Below are 19,406 nucleotides of genomic sequence, written 5' to 3'. Positions count from 1 at the left end.
TAAGACGTTGCAACCACTACAAAATATCAGAGTAGTGAAATGCACCTATCACTAGAACATATGAAGAAGCCTGCTTAAGTAGATAGGAAGTAAAGAAGTAAATGCCCATTATACTGGCATCTGCTATTCAGGTAGGTCCATGAGATACAGAAAATATACAAGACATGGTGGTTGCCAGCAATACTCCCACTCAAACACAGCTGGACAGGAATTTTCTCCAAGAGCGATGCCTTATGTGGCTTTCAATGGGATAAGCTAGCAAGAACATCTGACAAACTTGCCAGGTGCCAAATTCACAACTGGTCTGAAAGTGGAGAAAATTACATTCCCCTCTTCTGCCTTGCACCTTTGTATCACCAGTCAACCTCCTGTAGGCCTGCTGACACCTACTCCATCACTGCACAAGGGAGCATAAATGGGTGCAATTTAAATATCAAGGCTTCAAGAAGGGGTGTAGGCAGAAGCAGACTGGAAACATCTCTGTCATCTGTGGTCTCACATATTATCTGCTGTCTTCTCAAGATAGAAGTCATGTTTATTTTGCACTTCCCTGTGCAGTAATAGAGTAGGGGTGAGGAAATTTTAAGAGGTAGACCATTAGGAAGTCAGAAGTCAGATGAAATACAAGCTTACACTCACCTCTCTTTCTTTGCTAGGAAAGGATCTAACCAGCCACACTTTCAGCACTGAGAACTTGGAAAGCATACAGCTAACTAGGCACTGGGGAGAGCAGAGGTATTTTGATTTGTTTATAAAAACTGTCAAGCACCACCCACACTCTGTCCTCAAGTGACCCAAATATATTCTCCTGCCTGAAGATGAAGTGTTGAGATATCTACCAGCAGACAGAGTGCAAAGTGTGTTTTATTCTCCAGCAGGATAGAGGAGCAACCAGCACAGAATAACAATAATAAACACACCATGCATAATAAAACTCAAAGTCCTTTTCTCCTGAATAGGAATAAGCCTTGTTTAACATTCTAAAATATTTGCACAATGGCTTTTGGGTTTCCAGTTTTTTGACTTTTTTTTTTTCCCAGGCTTATTATGGCTAAGATTCAAAGCAGAAGAGCCAAAATTATACAATACGCAAATACAAAAGGGTAACTGTGAGCTAAATATAGATCAGAACGTGAAACAGACATATGGGCTGGTCTTTAGGCATTTCTAGATATTTCCAGATATTCCTATTCAGTGTATTTGTAGCACAACCTTGCACAAGGCTGTGTACCTATTGTAACAAAAGTTTAAAGTATTCGTTCTACTTCATTTTTTCAAAAGAAAAAAAAAAAAGTAGTGGAAATTCTATTTTTTGCATCTCTGATCTGTACCTTTTTTTTTTTCTCATTGTTCCACGAGAGCAACCTTGTCTTCTGTCTGACTGAAAACAGTACAAGAGTTAAATGAGCCTCCTGAGAACCAAAAGATGTATGGTAGGAAACAAAAAAAAAACCAAAGAGGCAGGAGCTGGAAACCATGTTCAGGCCTGTGTGACAGTATTTTCTATTCTACAGTCACAACAGAGGCAAGGTGAGACCAGGTGATAACAGCATTAAAAGAGCTGCCCAAAACACTGAACCAGGGAAAACATATGTAGGCATCAAATTCCATGAAAAAAAGGCTGTTGCCTTTGCTGGCCAAAAGTCAATTGGGAACAATTGAGAACATTTTGTTGGAGCTTGCCAAAATGCTGAGCAAATGCTGCACCAGAAAAGTAAACAGTTTACAGAGCACTGGCAGACCAGAACTGAGGAAGGGAGCTTAGTAAGTACAGAGTAAAGCAGGTCACAGAGCAGTGATTAATGGGTGCAGGAATTTCAAATACAATCATACACCTGCACAGCACAGCCTGGAAAGATGGATTGCCAAATAGCCTGTGAAAAATTAGAGCAGGGGAAATATGTTTCAATGTGATGCATATTTTACAATGGAGGAGAAAGTGAATTCTGAATTTCACGTATTCTGAAGTTTAGAGGGTGCAAAGAAAGGGGACTGTTCTTTAAGGGGACAAAAGAACTAGCAGCAACTTACAAACACTCTCAGTCATCCCTGGGATCCTGGCTTGGGTCTCTTCCAATGACATCTACTTCCCAACTGCCTACTTTGGGAATGATGAAAAATCCCTAACTTAAATTCTTGGTAACAATAATTTAACAACAAGAATGGGTAAAGCTAAAGTTGCACATGGAAGAGTAATGTATTTTTCTTCTGATTTAGCTAGAAAACTAATTTTTAAAGCTACTCAATGCATAGGTTGCATATAGCCCTATGCAACAGTTTTTCCCTTACTCAAATTCTAAGGCAATTAAGCTAATAAACCTTACTGTTAATTAGAACTCTACAGTGATATACATGACATTTCAGAAAGGTTTCCTACCAAATTTAACAGTTTATTCCATGGCATAGGTAAAGAGATTTGAAAGAGGATATCCACATGCTGGGTTTATTTTTCAAAGAGAACTAAGACAATTAGAAATAGTACACAAGGCTTTGGGAAAATGCAGTATTACCTGTATTTTTTTGGCCATAAAGAAGGTCTGTGCTCTTGAACAACACTACACCCCAGGCTCATCCTATTCAAAGGCAATTGGACTAAAGCCAGAGCATGTCAAACCTGACTCTTAGTGTCAAGCAATAAATTCAGAATCTCAGCCTTTTTTTTTTTTTTTGCCTAATGAAAACCTCTCCATCTTTTATTTGTAGCTATTATAGTCACAAAGAAAATTAATGAAGCTGTAATTGAAAAAATTGTGCCTGCAAAGATCAGGAGGCATCTAAAATTATGCTCCTGGGAGGTGTGAACATCTGCTTTTAATTCTGCAACTTGTTGATCTTGTGAGCAACAACAACACAAAAGTACGTTGTGTTTCTCTGTGTGCACACATAAGAAGGTAAAGGAAAGGTAGAGGCTGAGATCTTTCATCACTAAAGGAAGCCCTTAACTCTGCAGATAAAGCAGAATGGAAAAAAAGGCTGAGGGAAGACAATTAGACCTACTTTCACACCAGGCAAAGTAGAGTGCATGAAAAACATTTGGCCTTGAGTAAGAAGGAGCCAGCTGTGGACTTACCCAGAGCCCTGACTTGCCTTAGTGTGATTCTGTGCATGCAAACTATTTGGCCTATATTTGAAGGGGTTTAAGTGATTTATAAGCCTCTATGAGCTCCCTCCACCTGCCTAGATGTCTCCCGATGAGAACACAGAAAAATCACGGATTTTTTTTTCTCATACAGAAATCTGATACAGGTTCTCTCAAAGCTGAGAAAGCTGACAAGTGTATGGACCACAGTTTACCAACAAGACCACCAGTGTAACACCAGTAGCTTTTCCTGTTCCCTTACAAGCCAGCAGAAAAGGGCTGTGAGCCAACTTTTCTTCTTGGTCCCAGCACCATTGTAGGCAGGAGCCTGATGGTGCTTTCCTGGCTGTTTCTTTCCCTTGTTCCCCTGCTCACGGCAGCCTTGGAGACTCCTGATCTCTTTCTGCCACAAGTCAGGAGCAGCACCACTCATTATTGACAGCACCACTCATGTACCTTCCTTTCCAAAAAGCTTAATTAATAAGGCCCAAATTTTCAGCTTTCCTTTCCAAAGCTGGGATTCAGACCAAAGACCCATGAAGTTTGTAGCACCTGAAGGCCAAAGGACTTTCCTATGCAGCGTGTTTAGGGAGAACAGATGCTGCATAGAAGACAGGTAAGGAGAACAGAGAAATGGAGCTGAAGGAGCTCAACAACTCAGGAAATTTAATTTCCCTACACATTTAAATTGCTAAATGTGGGTAGTCAAGACTGAAAAATTTTCTTGGTGCACATAGAAGAATTTAATGTTCCATTTTGCCAGTTGTGCAGATAGAGACACATGCAATATTTCCTAAAGGCTTTGTTTGGCTTTTTTTTTTTTTCCTTGCTTCTTTAACAATCCATTTTACAGGGCAATTTCAAGAGATGGCTGTGAGCACACCAGAGAGGTGCTATATCAAAACAAAGTACACCTGATTAATTATCTAACAAGGGAGATGTTTGCACAGCCAGTACCATTCATTTTTCATGTGACAATGCAGGCTTTAAGTGTTAGCAACCACTAAACCAACACTGCCAGAAGGATGTAGTTGCCATCCACACAATCTTTCCTTTCTGTCGCGCACACATCCTTGTTCTGTCAGGGATGTCCCAAGTTCCACCCCTAATATCTCCTCTGCACCTCTTTCAGTGACTTGTGAGCCATTTCAAATATGGATGTAGATTTTAAAATGCAATTAAATTGTGGTTCAAGAAGATTTTAAAAACATTTTAAAATATTGCTAAATTCTTACATTAGGGAACAAATTCCCTTTCATCTCATGTTCATCAGATTCACTCTCCACTAATGAATACAAAGAATGAGTCTCCAAGGAATTTATATTTGAGTTTTAAAGTAGGTTCAACATTTGGATTTGGCTATAACTTCAATTTCCTTTCATGAATATTTTATTTAAATCCTGTATTAATCACAGAATCACAAAGATAGCCTGCCTCCTGCTTCTGCTTGTTCTCATTGTCTGTCACAGAAGCACTTTCTCTCAACCTTAAATATCGCTAATTAAAAATTTCCCTGAAGCCAATGGATACCTGTGTGATTAATGGGCTGGCTAATAAATAAAATGCACCATGCTGCTTTAAGACCATTGTACCATAAAATCATAGAAAGTGTGCCAGTGGCCTCATCATCTTGAAATATGTTTATTAAAGCAACAACACAGAAGTCCTAAGGGTCCTGAATTGCTCCACATCATTAATAACCAGATAAACCATACACTGAGAAATCTACTTCAGTTCATTATTCCAAGCAAGGAAACTATGAAAACAAGGAGGGGGAAAAATCAGAAGAGTAAAGAGAAGCATAGGGCTTGTTTCTCAGATGGATAAACTACCATCTCATCCTTGGTGTGAGTGTGAACAACAGTCAAGGACTGGATGCCACTGGGACAAAGCCTTTCACTCCCAGATTTCAGTTTCAAATGCACACCAGGTTGCTGAACACAGAGCCCATCTGATGGGTCTTGTTTGGGTTAAACAGTCGAGGGTGCAGTTTGAGTCTCATACCCAAAACCAGGGCAGCTTCTGTAGAGAGGGTCATGGGGACTCAACTACAGCTTCATCTGTGCTTAGGGAAATTTCTTTCAGTGAAAGGAGCTCAGACCAGTAACTGCACCAATATCAGCTTAGTTTGAAGTGGTGCACAGATGTTTCCCCACAAAAAGGTAGTATCCACCTTATGGTAATAAATGGGGCAACACTAACAAATCATCTTGGCTTAGTCTGTAATATGTCAATAGGTTCTACTCAGAAGCACATCACAGAGAAGAGATGCAGCCCTTAACAATCCCTCTGCCACCCTGATGTGCTAAGCCCAGTGTAATGTAACTCTAGGGCAGGTTGACCCAACCACCTTACAGGGCAGGCAGAGGTGGAAGAACCAGGCTCACACCTCCTGTCTAGAATTGTCTGTGCATTTCAGTACAGAGAGAAACAGCTGGGTGAAGCCAGATGGAAACACACACTCATGGTCTGAAAGAGAGAACTCTGTTATGAACTAAAGCTTGATAGAGCTTACCCATGCTGCACCAGTGGAAGGATGAGAGTTTGTAAGAAATAATGGACATCAACCCTTGCATCTCACCAGCCTCCAAAACAGGCCTTGCTCTATCACATTCAAGAGCACTTTCCTTGGTCAATCTGATATGAGTCTGGTTCTATAACCCAGGTTCTCAGCACTCTGAGTCCAAGGTAGAAATTACATTTATACATGCATAGTTTTCCTTTCCCCTCTGCCATTTCTTTCACAATAAGCACAGATTAATAAGGCTCTTTGTTGAGCCTAGGCTTCTCCCAAGAGTTGCTTAACTCACTAATATACACCACAAAAGCACACCTGTATTACAGACCCACAGGAAAACCACCAAAATCCTCTATGCCTTTCTCACCAAGGCAGCTTTTTTCCTTCACTCATGGTTAGGAACTGAGCTAGGCAAGGAATGGTCTCACATTCTGCTTCCTGGTTTAGTACTGATTAGTCAACAAAAAGAAGAGAATCTAGAGCCAACTCTGCTCATTAAATAGAATTCTCTCCCTCTGCCATGGTTTCAACAGAGCACAACTGCCAGCTAAGTATCACTCAAAATAATTCAGCATCTCAGAACCTACAAAAGCAGTTTCCATCATAATTGCCATTTTTAACAAAAAAAGCCCTTGTGGACATCAACGGTAGCAAAAGATCAGGTAGTATCAGTAGTCATTCCGGGTTGTCTCTAGCTGTTGAAGTGAAGGTCATTTTCTTCAAAACAGCAAAATCAGGGTCATCAGTCCATACACGCACATCCCTATGACATGCCAGCCTACTATCAGCAACAAAACCAGACATTGTCCCTGCTTGTGTCAATGAAATGGACCCCATGACCACTCTTCATTTAATACCATTTACTCTCTTACTCCTGGTTTCTTCTAACCCCTTGAAATATTTTTATTTTCAAATATTAAATCTCTTAGTGAGGTCAAAGTGAGTATCCAAATTCATCCATGCCTACTGAAACTCACAGTGAGCTGGCTTAAGTGCTACACAACAAATAAAATTGGCCTTTAATTAGATTCAGCCACCTAAGGCCTGGGATATCACTCCCAAGGTCCCCCTTCTGTAAACATCCGTACCTGAGGCAGTCTGGGTGCTTCCTGTAGCCAGAGGAGACCAAAACAGCAGAGCCAATGGTCTCAGGGAGAAATACTTCTCACTGAATGGAAATTACATTTTTTGGCTAAAACAAATGCAGTTCTTCACTAGCTTACTCAGACTCTGCTCTAGCTAAAAAAGAGACTGAGGTGAGCTCTTCAGCTGTACGTGTCTATGTTGTCAAAACACATACCCACATCAACAAATCCTGCCCCAGAGTATTTACTTATTTAATTTATATAGCTGTTGCACTGAAATGACCAGCAATAATCACAGTCAAGCTCATAGCACATAGATCAATGAGTTATTTAAAATCTAGCATGTTTACTCCATCAAAAGCTGATCAAAACTATAATAAAAATAACTCCCACCTGTTTGCACTTATGTAGGAGGCTTCTAGTTGTTATAAACCACATGCATTTTTATTGACCTCATCTTGGATACGTCACCAAGACTTCCAACACAAGCCACACACACACATAATTCACCAGCCTGACACACATAATTGCATGAGACACATCTGTAACTACAAGTAATTTATTCTGCATAAACATAAGTTTCAGCTGAAGCCCATTTGATATTCATGCAGCAGATTTACATCCTCTCAGTGGTTGGTGTGGAGCTAATAACATAATGATATAATACACCTGCATGTTGGGACAGCTGGAATTAAATGAGACAGAGGTTTTCCTTAGCTCCTCAGAGTGGTTAAGGTGATATCAGCTTCACAAGAGGGAAAAGAGGAAACGTTATGTGTTGCCATAATCTGGGCCTTCCTCAGAGGATTTAGAGTTTTAAGTGGAAAAGATAGGTTAAAAATAGCAAATTAAAAATCAATAAGAATTTATTCATACCTGTTTTGAAAATAAATAAATAACCAGCTATATGAAAATAAGAGTATCAAATTAGAAAAGACTTTGTCAAAAACACTGAAGTTGTGAAAGGAGTCGTAGGATGCTTAAGAGTCCCTTTTGCATTTTCATTGCAATTGTAGAAAGCAATCTGGAGCAGCAAGAGCACATTTCAGAAATGCTTTAAATCATCATCACAAAAATAGTTTACTACATATCTGCTTGTTTTTATCTACATGCTAGCAACATAAACTTCCAGCTACTGAAGAGGATTGCATAAAAAAAGGAATATAGTGGCCAAAGTAAAATCTTGTAGTTTAAATGATTCTGTATTTTTACTGATATGCTTTAGGGTGTAAAATATTAGGAAACATTCTATAACTTGCATGTTCTAAGACTATTTATAAACAAACAACAACAACAACAAATTAGAGCAGCAACTTCAGGGACCAAGTTGCAGATAAATACTGATTGTTAGAGGAATGTATACGTGTGGCATTACATCAATTTTAAGCTTTACCTTTACAAAAAAAAATCATTCCAGGACAACTGAAATACTGCAGGAAATCTCATCAACTTTTGATGTTTAGTTTGCAGAACAGGAAAAAGTTTTTAATAAAACAAGCTTCATCATGCTTGAAAATAATATTTCTTAATGTCATAATTTATATTATACATTTTTAATAGGCCAAAACCTAAAGAAATTATTTGGGTATTTTTTTTTAACCCATCTCAGTACAGTTGAAATTTATACAGGAATTACCTCTGGAGACAATGCCGATTTTATTCTGTTCTCCAAATCAAAAAGTAACCAGAGCTCACCACCTCAGACATATTTCTGCTGTTTTCTCATCTCAGTTCCCAATAATCAAATATCAGAATCTGTTCCACTTTGCAAAATGTAATGGCATACACTTTCATCTTCACTGTTGCACAAAACAACTGCTACTATCTTGCCTGCGTTTAAACTTTAAAATCCTCTACAAGGTGAAAATCATCAGAGTCATCACTGAAACTTCTATACAATAACAGAAGCCTCAATGCTTTGTGCTTTCAGAATGTGCCTGACAGTCCACCCAGAAGATAGAATTAGAATAGATATGAGATATGAGTAAAATTTACATGTTTAAGATTTATTCTGAGAATCATTGTTGCCAAATCCCACTCTTTATGTTGCTGCTCCATTGCTTATAGGAATTATAGGGGGAAAATGCATTTTTGATGCTGCCAAGATAAGTGACCACTTTACTTTCTGGCATGCAATAGTTGCACAAAATACCTCAGATTGCATTTAACAAATGAATGACATCATAAACTTGAGTCAGACACTGCCAGGAGCACAGCAGAGTTTTCTCTTATGATCCCTCAATACGAGTTGCTAAACAGAAACATTTGTATTGGAGTCACATTGTGGCTTTTGTAATACTCAAGACTTTGGAGCAAGGCAGTGAAAAACTGTTCATGCTCATTATGTCTGCCTCACTATTCCACAAAGTATTTTAGCTATAATCCACAGACTAATGTTCCTGCAGTTTCTGAAATAGAAATCTCCTAATCCTGGCATCTGAGGCACCACTGAATTCAGATGATAAAACTGACTGATAAAATTTCTCTGTGAATTTCTCAAGATGTTTGTTGTAGATCATGGAGGGAATAAGGTTTTTGCAAATATATTAGTAATTTTAATTCCTTATCTTTCTTTCTCCAAGAGTTTTAGTTCAGATGAAATAAAGACCTTTTAAGAGTACTACATATAAGCCCCAAGGAACCACTCTCAAACATGACTATGAGCAGAAACAAGAATTTTAATGCCATTTTTACTCATTATAAAACACTTCTGGATGAGCTTGGTTCAATCTTCTCTGTCGAAAGTGTAAGAATTCATTCAATTAATAATTGCAATAGTACAGTTGCAATAATTAAATCTGGTTTCTAGCTTTGCAATGATCTCCCCTCATAAAACTGTGGGATTCTCCAGCACAGAGGTGATACAAACAGCTGGCACAGAGGAGAAAAGGAAATTACAAGTCTTAGTAGTGGATTGTCTCCATAATCCAGGGGATCTAGTACAACCACAAATAAGGAAAACCCTAGTTAAAATCCTTAATCTAATAACTAGAGGGTTTACACAAGGGAAATAATTTTAAGTAAAAAGGCAGAAAGACCAAATTCAGAGTAGCTAGAATTAGAAGTCTGAGTCCCAACCACCTGCACTCCTAAAGAACATGTACTGGACTAATGATTTTTCATGGCAAGATCATCCTTCTGCCCATGTCTCCCACTTGCCTTTCTTTAACTCCTGAAATATTATCATGAACCTGAGGGGCTTTCCCTAAGAAGTGGACATTAAGACATTTCCCAGTATAAGCCTAATTTGTCAGATAATATTGAGCAAACTCTAGTTAGCTGCAAAAGTGTAGATGTGGCTGGATTCAGCAGCTGCCACTCATGATATGGTGCCAGCAGCAATCAAACAATCAGTACAGGATTGCAGGTCTGACTGACCATCTTCTCTGGCCAGCATCATAAGCCCCTTCTGTCACTGCACAGTTACTCAGACATGATACCAGTGGCCAGAGTTGACCACTAACCACTCCTGCTACTTTTTCCATCCTTGTGCAGCACGTTGAAGTGAAAGGGATGAGCCTTGCATAGGAAGATTGTAAAACAATGACGTTGTGGACAATTCCTGAGTCTTCTCCACATCCAGACAATCCATAGATGAATGCAGAGCAGATGACCAAGTGACCTACATTTATTGCTCTTTCCAGTTGAAGTTAATTGAAGGTTTTCAATCAGATATCTGTATCTGGACATTCTTTACATTCCTGTATAGAACATTAGCCCATCCCTGAACAGCAGAGTATGATGCTGTGTCTGGTCTCTGGAGTATGTGTAGGCTCCACATCTTCCCCTGGGTCTTCCCACTGAGGAGCTGACTGGACTTTACCACAGCTGCTTTCTGACCTGCAAAGCCACATTCATTCACATCATATCTAGGGTACAGATTTAGTAGAAATACATACATACATCTCTGTGCACTTGCGTCTTGCTCTAATCGGGCATCAGACCCACTATATACATAAAATATTTCAGTATGACTATTTCTTCTGTCACTACCAGCACTTATATTGCTATTTGGATGTAATTGCCAGTACAACTGCCTGTGCTCTTCAGCCTGATTAACAACAGCCAATAAGGAAGTTGACAAGAGAGGAGATGCTGAGATAGTACAGCAGGATGTCAGAGCAGAGAGCTATCAATGCTATCTCTCAGAGATACAGCTAAAGGAATCAGCTGGTACTGAAATACTCTTGCATTGTGTTGCATTTTGAAAAAACAAAAATATGTTTAAAAAATAGAAAAAAAGAATTCTTTTCTTCCCTAAAGGATTTATAATTTATAGGGACAAACAGATGTTATCCAAATTTATGGATCGGAAAACTTGAGTTATCATTGCCATGAAACTAATTCACTAGCTTTAGCAAAGGAAGGAGAGAAAAGAGAAAACTAAAAGCAATGTATTTCAAGAGGGCAGACTTCAATAAACACTGTAAACTGGTGGGTGAGATCTCCTCGGAAACAAGTTGAAGTGACAAAAGAGTCCAGAAGAGTTGGCAATTCTTTAAAGAAATGACAGTGAGAGCACAATCAGAAGCCATGCCAACATGAGCGAAGGATAGGAAGTGTAATCAGAAAACAATTTGGCTAAACCATGAGCTCTTCAATGACCTGGAGCTAAATAAAATGTACAGGAAGTGAAAACTACATTGAAATACTAAAGACAAATGTGAATGAATGACATAAATATGTGAGGAAAAATTCAGAAAGGCAAAGGTACAAAAAGAGAGGAAATCTGCAAAGGAAGCAAAAAGCTTTCTGTAAGCACATTTGCAGTAAAAAGAACTCTGAGGGAAAACAGTGGCTCAAAGGACAGAACAAACTCCTGCCAGATAAGTCCCAGAAAAGTGAAATGTTTGGCACCTTTTCTATTTCAGCCCTCACTGGAAAGGTTAACTATTACTAGACAGCTGATAAAACCAAGGGTCAACAACTCAGGTTGCAACAGAGGAAGGTCAGATTAAAGATACTTAGGGTTCCAATCGCCAGTGCAGTAGGGCATTGGGACATTTGTGCCAAGATAAATGAATTTAAAGAACAGGCAGAAACAATCTCACAGGCATTAGCAAATCTCTTGGAGAATTCATGCAAGATCTGTAGGGCCAGAAAAGTGAAGAATAACCAGCAGACCACCTATCTGTATAAAAGAATAAGGGAGGAGACAGGGAACTACCAGACTAACAATCTAACTTGATTCCTGGAAAAGTACTGAAACAAATAATCCAACTATTTCTAAGTACCTAGGTAGTAACAAGGAGAGAAGTAGCAGCCAAAATGTATTTGTCAAGAAGAAATCATGTCAAACCCACTTAACTGCACTCTACAACAGAGTAACAAGCCTTGTATGTAGAGGAGGAAAAGAAAATGTCATATGTCTTGACTTCAGGGAGGCTTTTGACACCGTTTCACATAATATTCTCACAAGTAAGATAAGAAAATCTGGTTAAGAATAACGTACAAGAGAAAAGGCATGCTAAGATAGTTGGAAATCTGAATTTCAAGAGTAATTTATCAGTGATTTAGTGTCAAAATGGTAGGATTGTACCAGGTGGAAATCACAGTGTTCTGTCCTATGTCTGGTAAAGGTCAGTATTTTAATGCATTATTAAGAAGAAGGGATAATAATGTGTTTACTGTATTTACAGATAAAATCAAGCTCAGGCAGACAGTCTGTAAAAACACTGAATGACAGAACAGGAATCAGAAAAATAGTGGCAAATTAGAGAGGTGGCAAAGAAAAATGAGGCCCAATCCAACAGGAACATATGAAATACATTCACATAGGTGAGAACAACAATTGGTTCAAATACAGGACAAAGAACTGTTGTAGAGATAAAGAACATAATTAGGGAATCACAAACTGAATATAAATCAACAGTGTTCCATTGTTTTTGAAAACATGACACTGGTGTGTAACAAGTAAAAATATCATCTGAAAGATCCTCCTGCCCTACTCAGCCCTGCAAGGCTGCATCCAGCTTCAGGAGGGACTAAGCAGGCAGCAAGAATGTAATGTGGAGAAAAATGTGACCCAGGAGGGAAGAACTGGGATTCCCTTGGAATAGGGAAAGTCTGAGAGGAGACATGAAAACATTCATTAAGTGCTTGAGAGGAAAAGGGAATAAGCTCTTCTTATATGCTGAGGCCAGGATGAAACACATGGATTTTAATTGCAGTAAGAAATACAACATTAAAAAAATTAATTTGACAGACATTTGCCAGATGTTATTTAGGTAGAGGTGATCCTAACACTGAATAGACAGAGAGGCTAAAAGATTTCAAAATGCTCCTTTTATCCATCTTTTCTTTTCATGGCACACTGGGATTTCAGGGACACAGGTCACGGATGATTAACCAAAGTTCACAGAGACATCTAAAATCAAGCAGAAAATTGAAAGCTGACCTTAACAACACCGGTTCAACAGTCTTTACCTCAGAATATCTTTCCTCTCACTTCCTCTGCCTCAATAAATAGATTGTACATGTAAAGTATGCAATAAATTGCACATTAATTTTTTTTTTTTAACTTAGCAAAGAAAATACCATCCTGGTTAATTTTTTTCATCTCTAGTTTTGCTGCCTCTCTTATGATAATATGAGTAAAAGGAAGGTGATACCAAAGCACAGTTGTCTGGTGGAAAATCTATTGCAGATACACAAATATGCCATTAGACTTCTGCATAATTGGATACTAGCTGATTAAAGGTCACCAACAAAAAGCCTTTTGACACAGTCCTGAAAAAAGTTCAGCTCCCTCATATAGCATATGTCAGTGCAGAACAGAGAAATGACACATTCAGTTTATTATATCACATCTACAATTTAGAATGGATTATTAGTGACAATATTTCTTTTACAGAAATAGAAGATGCCATCTTTTTTTATTAGAAATGCTGTGAATAATAATTAATAGACTCCTTTGCTGTTAATAATACACTCAGACTCAGTAAATATTGGCTAAATAATTAAGTAAAGGGGTTTTTTTTCTTTCCAATCCCCAAGCAATTTGCTTAATTTGATACATTTTAATTGGAACAGTGAAGACTTGGTTAATATTTAAAAAACAAACAATTAATCATGTTCTTTTGCACCGCCTGTATCAGCTCCATCAGAAGCACCATGCTGTTCTAGAGGGACAGACAAACCAGAATTGAGGCACCAGAGATATCATTTGCTATCTTTGAAAAATGGACTTTTAAAAAACATGTGTTTTCCTCTTTCTGGAATGAATTTGGGCCTAAAATACTCACAAATCCCAGCCCATTCCTTGAGTGTATTCTTGGCACATATATTCTCTGAAAGTTGTGGGAATTGAATATCCAGCTGTTTAGATGCCTTTGTCAGTTCCACTGTGTATTAAAATAACTTTAATAACTGCTGATTAGGCCTCAAGTGGATAAAGGAAAGCAGATACAGAATGCCATACATGTACATAATATCTTTATGTGTTTCCTGTACAGTTTAGTATTCTCCTACACTTTTAAGGTAAAGTACTTCAGTTTTGAAGTATTGGGAGTTATCAGTAGCACACATAAATAATTTCCTACAAACAAGGGTGGCAGGGAAAGGTGTTTTCAGTCCTCTGCAGGTCTGTCAAAATATTTGTAGAAGTAATTCACACTTGCAGTAATCAAACCTATGAACATTTTACAATTCGCTTAAAATAAAATCTCTCTAAGTGAAAGACCAATTTCTACCCTCATTTATTTTTTTTTCTTGATCAGGATGATTTCAGGCAGTATGAGACACTAAGACTGAACCTAGTTCATTATTATGAACTCCATGCTTTTTAACGATTACCTGAGCTTTGAACACTTCAGTCCCATTAAAGGTAAGAAAAACCCGCTGTTTAAAATCCTTGATGACTTTGAAATTTCCAGCCAGCTCGTCTGAATTCTGCTGAGGACCTGACTCAGTGTATGTTCATGCAAATCCTATTAAAGTCGGTGAAAGTCGCAAGCATGTCTCTGGGGCAGAGTGGGACCCCCTGCTATCTAGTCAGTGCAAATTAACAGCTGGGAGTGGAAGGAATGTAAAAAAGCAAAATCTCTTCACAGGGCCACATTGATATGCAAGGGATTTGCTTGTCAGGGCGAGATGTGTGATATGAAGTGAATGTTTATTGCACGCTGCAGGGAGCATCCAATAGTAGCCAAAAGGAGATATCTACAGTAGATCTGGATCGGAAGCTTCTAAAAGCCAAGGCAGAGTGAAAAGCCTTTTGATAGAGAATACCTTTGTGATCCTACTTATTCCTTGTCAGAGGAAAAAACAATTGCCAGAATTTGCAAATTGAGGAAATAGTGAATCCTGATATTTTGCCATCACTTGTAACAACTATTTTGCAGTAATTTAAAGCATGCTTATCTATAGGTGTGGGTGGATGCAAAAAACTCCATAAATTCCAGCAATGTTCCCATAGGAACTCAGGAAGAGAGGAGAAAATTTTCAGAAGAAATGATGTGGACTTTAGTCGGATAAGTCAGGTAAACTGTTGTGGCTCCTGGCCACAGACACCAGTTTGACTGATGCAGACATTTCCCTCCTCTTACAGAGGGACTAAAATTCTTTTGTTCACCTCATTCCTGGAAGAACACAGTAAGAATTTTTTTATTTGTGTTGTGTTTAGAGTGGCTTATTGGAGTCTTTCTTCTAGAAATATGGACCAGGACTTTATTTCCTCTTCTAACAAGAGTCACAGGGATCTAACCAACCCCTGCTTCCTTCCACTCTGCTGCTGATCTGCATCCACATGTGGTGCAAAAACAAAGCTGCTGCTTGCTGCTGTGAATGCTACTGAACCCCCTCCCTCTGAGGGGGACCAGTCCAAGGGCACCAGGTACTTGCTCAGGGATGGAGAAGACACCAATTATGAATTAGCTAAGTTTCCTTTTCTCTGCCACAGTTCCTTTCTTCACAGCAAGCAACCATTCAGATGACCAACACTGCTCCAAAAGCTTTTTCTGGAATCAGCTGTAGTACTTGGTTGGAATTCAAATGCTTTGAGTCATTAAGTTAGTTACATATTTTGGTAAGTTACACACGTTACTGCACAAATCACATCTGCAATACTAACATGAATGATAATTTAAATGATCCCCTGCAGATCAAGAGTTACTTTCCAGAAGAAATTTGCAAATTACATTTTCTAATGGCCACATCAGGGAATTTTGAACTATGTTCATGAACCATTTGTGAATAGAAAATGGGGAGCTTCATCAAAAACATCACTCCTTTTGAGTTATTGACATGCTCTTGCTGGTAGCAGTTCCACATCCAAAAGCAACACCCACACTTGCCAGCTTGCCCAGTAGACAACACAAACAAAAGCCTGTGGGAAAAGTACAAATAAACACAGCAGAGAGAAAATGAACTGTCACACGCAGCAGAGGTGATAGATACAGAAGCTGAGGATTTCTCCAGAGCTAGTCCATAGGATGATCTTGACTGTCAGGTCCTGCTATGCTGCAGGACCTCAAGCTCCGACTGACAAGTGGGAATGGCTCCACACTGTCCAGCAGCAGAGGTGACACAGCCAGCTGTTCTCACTGCCCAGATGGCTGGGACATTGCAGCTGATTATCAATCAGCATGTAACCACCAGTTTCTACCATGGAATCTTGAAATGAGATGTCTCACTTTGTTTCAAGACGTCTCCTGTGCAGCAGACCAGCCATGGGGAGATGGTGCTGCTGAGCACTCTGGCCTCACTGGTCATCTGGTTTGCCAGCACTAGTCAGAAATCACAGTGCTCTGATGCAGGAAACCTTCAGTGGATCCAGGTCTGTGGCCTTAAAGAGTGAGGTGGGCATCATCCCATATGCCACACAGTATCAAATGAAGGCAGGGTTTGATTAGAAAACATCTGGAAAAATCTTAAGGTCATTTAAAAAAGCCTGCAAAACCATTCAGAATTGAATGCATGGGCAGATGTGAAGTGCTATGTGTGGGCAGCCCAGAATCAGATGTTTTGTTCTTGCCAGCCCTGCAGCCCCAAGTCCTTCTGAGTCCTGTTGGCTGAAGTCTACCTCTTCAAGTGCAATTATCTTCTAACACTTACAGGAATGAAAGGAAATAGCTACACAAATGCCACTAAGGATGAGGACATACAGGCTGTGGTTTGCTCCCTACTCCAGTAAGGAAAACAGGATTTTCCTCCTCTAAATGTTCTGTCTTTCTCTTCTTCCAGACCAAAAATTCATTTTTTCCTAGAAAACACTGGGGTTATACCAGTATACATTATTCAACCCAGATTTAATAGTAATTATTTCTTTGCAGCTGAGCATCTGCATTTGGGCTTCTTTTCTCCAGCAATGCAGGCAGTAATGCTGGCTAACATGTCTCTGCAGTCTACCTCAGTTCAAATGTGTTTGCGAAGGTGGAGAGGGGTGATAGAAACCTCGAGCATCAGCATGACTTTTTCCCCTGATCTCAATAGCAGGTTTAACTTGGAAAGCAGAACTCGCCAGAAGCTGCTGACCACCAGCACCATCTTTTTTTCCACTTTCCTTTGGCACTAAGTTCAAAGTGAAACTTAGCAAGAAATTGCAGCTGTGTCCTTTGAGCCCTGTGGCTCAGCACCAGCATGACAGCCTTAAACGTGAGGAAATGTATGTGCAAAAAATACTTTCTAGGAGGCTTCTGCCTAATGCTGGGAAGCACTGATGCACACTGGCTCCAGGGAGAGGTAAAAGGTTGATTGCCACCCACTCAATAACCATTTCCTTCTGCGTGATCGATGGAGTGTCATCAGAGCCTCGTCTGGTGACAGGTGCCCGTTAGCCATCGGAGCCAGAGGATGGGAATGGCTCTGTGATAGATGCTCATGGAGAGGGAAGCAGTAAAGAGCATGGCAGCAGTAAAAGGAATGCAATAGGCTTCCTGCTGAATGAGGAGCAGGCAGTAGGATAACGGAAGGGACATTGATTGAATCGGAACATTTCTTTATACTTGGAGCCCCAAGTGCAGCACTCTCATCACACTGTGTAAAGTTTCTTCCAGTGCATGCTTGGTGACATCTTGACACACTGATTTTAGCATTGCTCACTCTGTAATCCCCAGAGGAAGATATCTGAGCTCTGAACAGTGTTTTTGAGTAATATCTTCCAACTAAAGCCATTTTCCACTTCCCTCTCTGCCAAGGTCACTGAGTTTTTGATCTCAAAAGCAAAAGCTTTACAGGAAAGGTGAATGGAAAGAGGAGTGAAGTTTTGGGCTGTTCCTTTGGGGCAGCAGCTGGCACAGCTCAGGCTGGGCAGTTTGCAGGCAGCATTAGCTAGAATCAGGCTAAAGCTTTCCCATGTTGGCAGAGCAGGAGCACGGCAGGGAGCCAGGCTGGAGAGAGAGACACAGCCTGCCTTTGTCTTGCTCTGGGGATTGCAAAGTGAGACAATATTCTCACAGGGCTGGAAGCTAAAGCCCTGTTGCCCCTCGGTCTATAGGGGTGAATGGGCAGCCCTAATGAGATGGAGTTATGGCTGGCAGGGGAAGGGGCTGGGTGTGGTTCGTGCCTGTCCCTACCCGGGCTGCTGCCCAGAGTGGGACAGTAAGGAAACCTCTCCTCTTCTCCTGGGTGAAGGACCTGCCTCGCCTCCCACCAGTGAGGGGTTAGGAGATGACAGAGCTCCTAAAGCAAGAATATTCAGGTGCTTATAAGAAGGTCTTTCCTTTCCCTCCATCAATTAAGATGTTTTCTTAAAGTAGCTCTATAAATATCATAGAATGGTTTGGAGTCAAAAGGACCTTAAAGACCACCAAGTTCCAACCCCTGTTCTGTGAGCAGGGACACCACAATATCCCCACATCCCAGTGTGATGCTGTTGCACAAACCTACGTGTCCCCAAAGGCAGGAGCCAGGCTGACTGCAGGAACAGTGCTCTGCACACATGCCTGCAGGTACATGGGCACGGGGTGACTGGAGAAGTTAATCAGCTTCAAAGCACGCGACGCAGCAATCAGAGGTTCACATCAGGACGAGGAAAGAACAGCGGGGCCGTGCATGCACAGAGCAATGACCTTTGAGTCCTGTGTTCTCTGTGCTCTCAGACACAGACCAGACTCTGCTACCAGCACCTCGGTGCAGGCACGTTCTCCTGGGGCAGCAGTCAGGGTGATGGTGCCTGGGCTCCTCTGGCATCAAAGCCAAGCAACTTCCAGCTCCTTCCAGGGCAGTGGGTGCAATTTTATGGCTCATCTCTTATTATTTCACACCCTCCACAAAGGGTGAAGAGCTGGGTTTTGATGCTTATCTGTAGCATGTTCACAGGGGCAGGAAATACTGGGGCAATAGTTTGCTTTTATACATATTTTATCAAGCCATCAGACAGCAGAAACAACTAGGAAAGATGAAGCAACCTGAATTTTGAATAGGACCCCACCATGAGGAGCCTGAGGTAATAAGAAAGGCTCCATGAGCACACAAAAAATCAGAAACAATTGTGAAACAACCAAATAAAATAAATGATCCCTCCATCTGTAAATATTTGGGGAGATTACATCCAAACTAAGGCATAAATTTCCTCCATGCAAAAATATGATGACATATATCCATCCCCATCACACACATATCCAGGGATAATATGAAGGTACAGACCAATGTACATGTAAAACACAAAAAAATCTATGTCTTATTGCACTCATAATTTGAATTTTTCACATGAACTGCTCAAATATTTTTGTGCATCTGCTAAAATGCTTTGGGAGTGAGAATACACTATGCTTAGTAACTTAAA

The 19,406-nt window shown here is 40.1% G+C and overlaps 1 long non-coding RNA gene across 3 annotated transcripts in view; it reads right to left on the bottom strand.

Annotated features, from left to right (window-relative positions):
* Nucleotides 1-16,140, bottom strand: part of LOC146768468 (uncharacterized) — a 52,341-nt gene extending 36,201 nt beyond the window's left edge. Inside the window, exon 1 of one of the 3 annotated variants that reach the window (XR_014953085.1) lies at nt 7,076-16,140. This is a non-coding gene — a long non-coding RNA (uncharacterized LOC146768468). The remainder of the gene's footprint in view (nt 1-7,075) is intronic. The other 2 variants (XR_014953086.1, XR_014953084.1) reach the window with 2 other exon arrangements.
* Nucleotides 16,141-19,406: the final 3,266 nt, after the last annotated feature.

Source organism: Lonchura striata, chromosome 2 (assembly GCF_050655825.1).
Source record: "Lonchura striata isolate lonStrDom1 chromosome 2, ASM5065582v1, whole genome shotgun sequence".
NCBI classification, from domain to species: Eukaryota; Metazoa; Chordata; class Aves; order Passeriformes; family Estrildidae; genus Lonchura; species Lonchura striata.
This window is presented reverse-complemented; position numbering and strand designations above follow the sequence as displayed.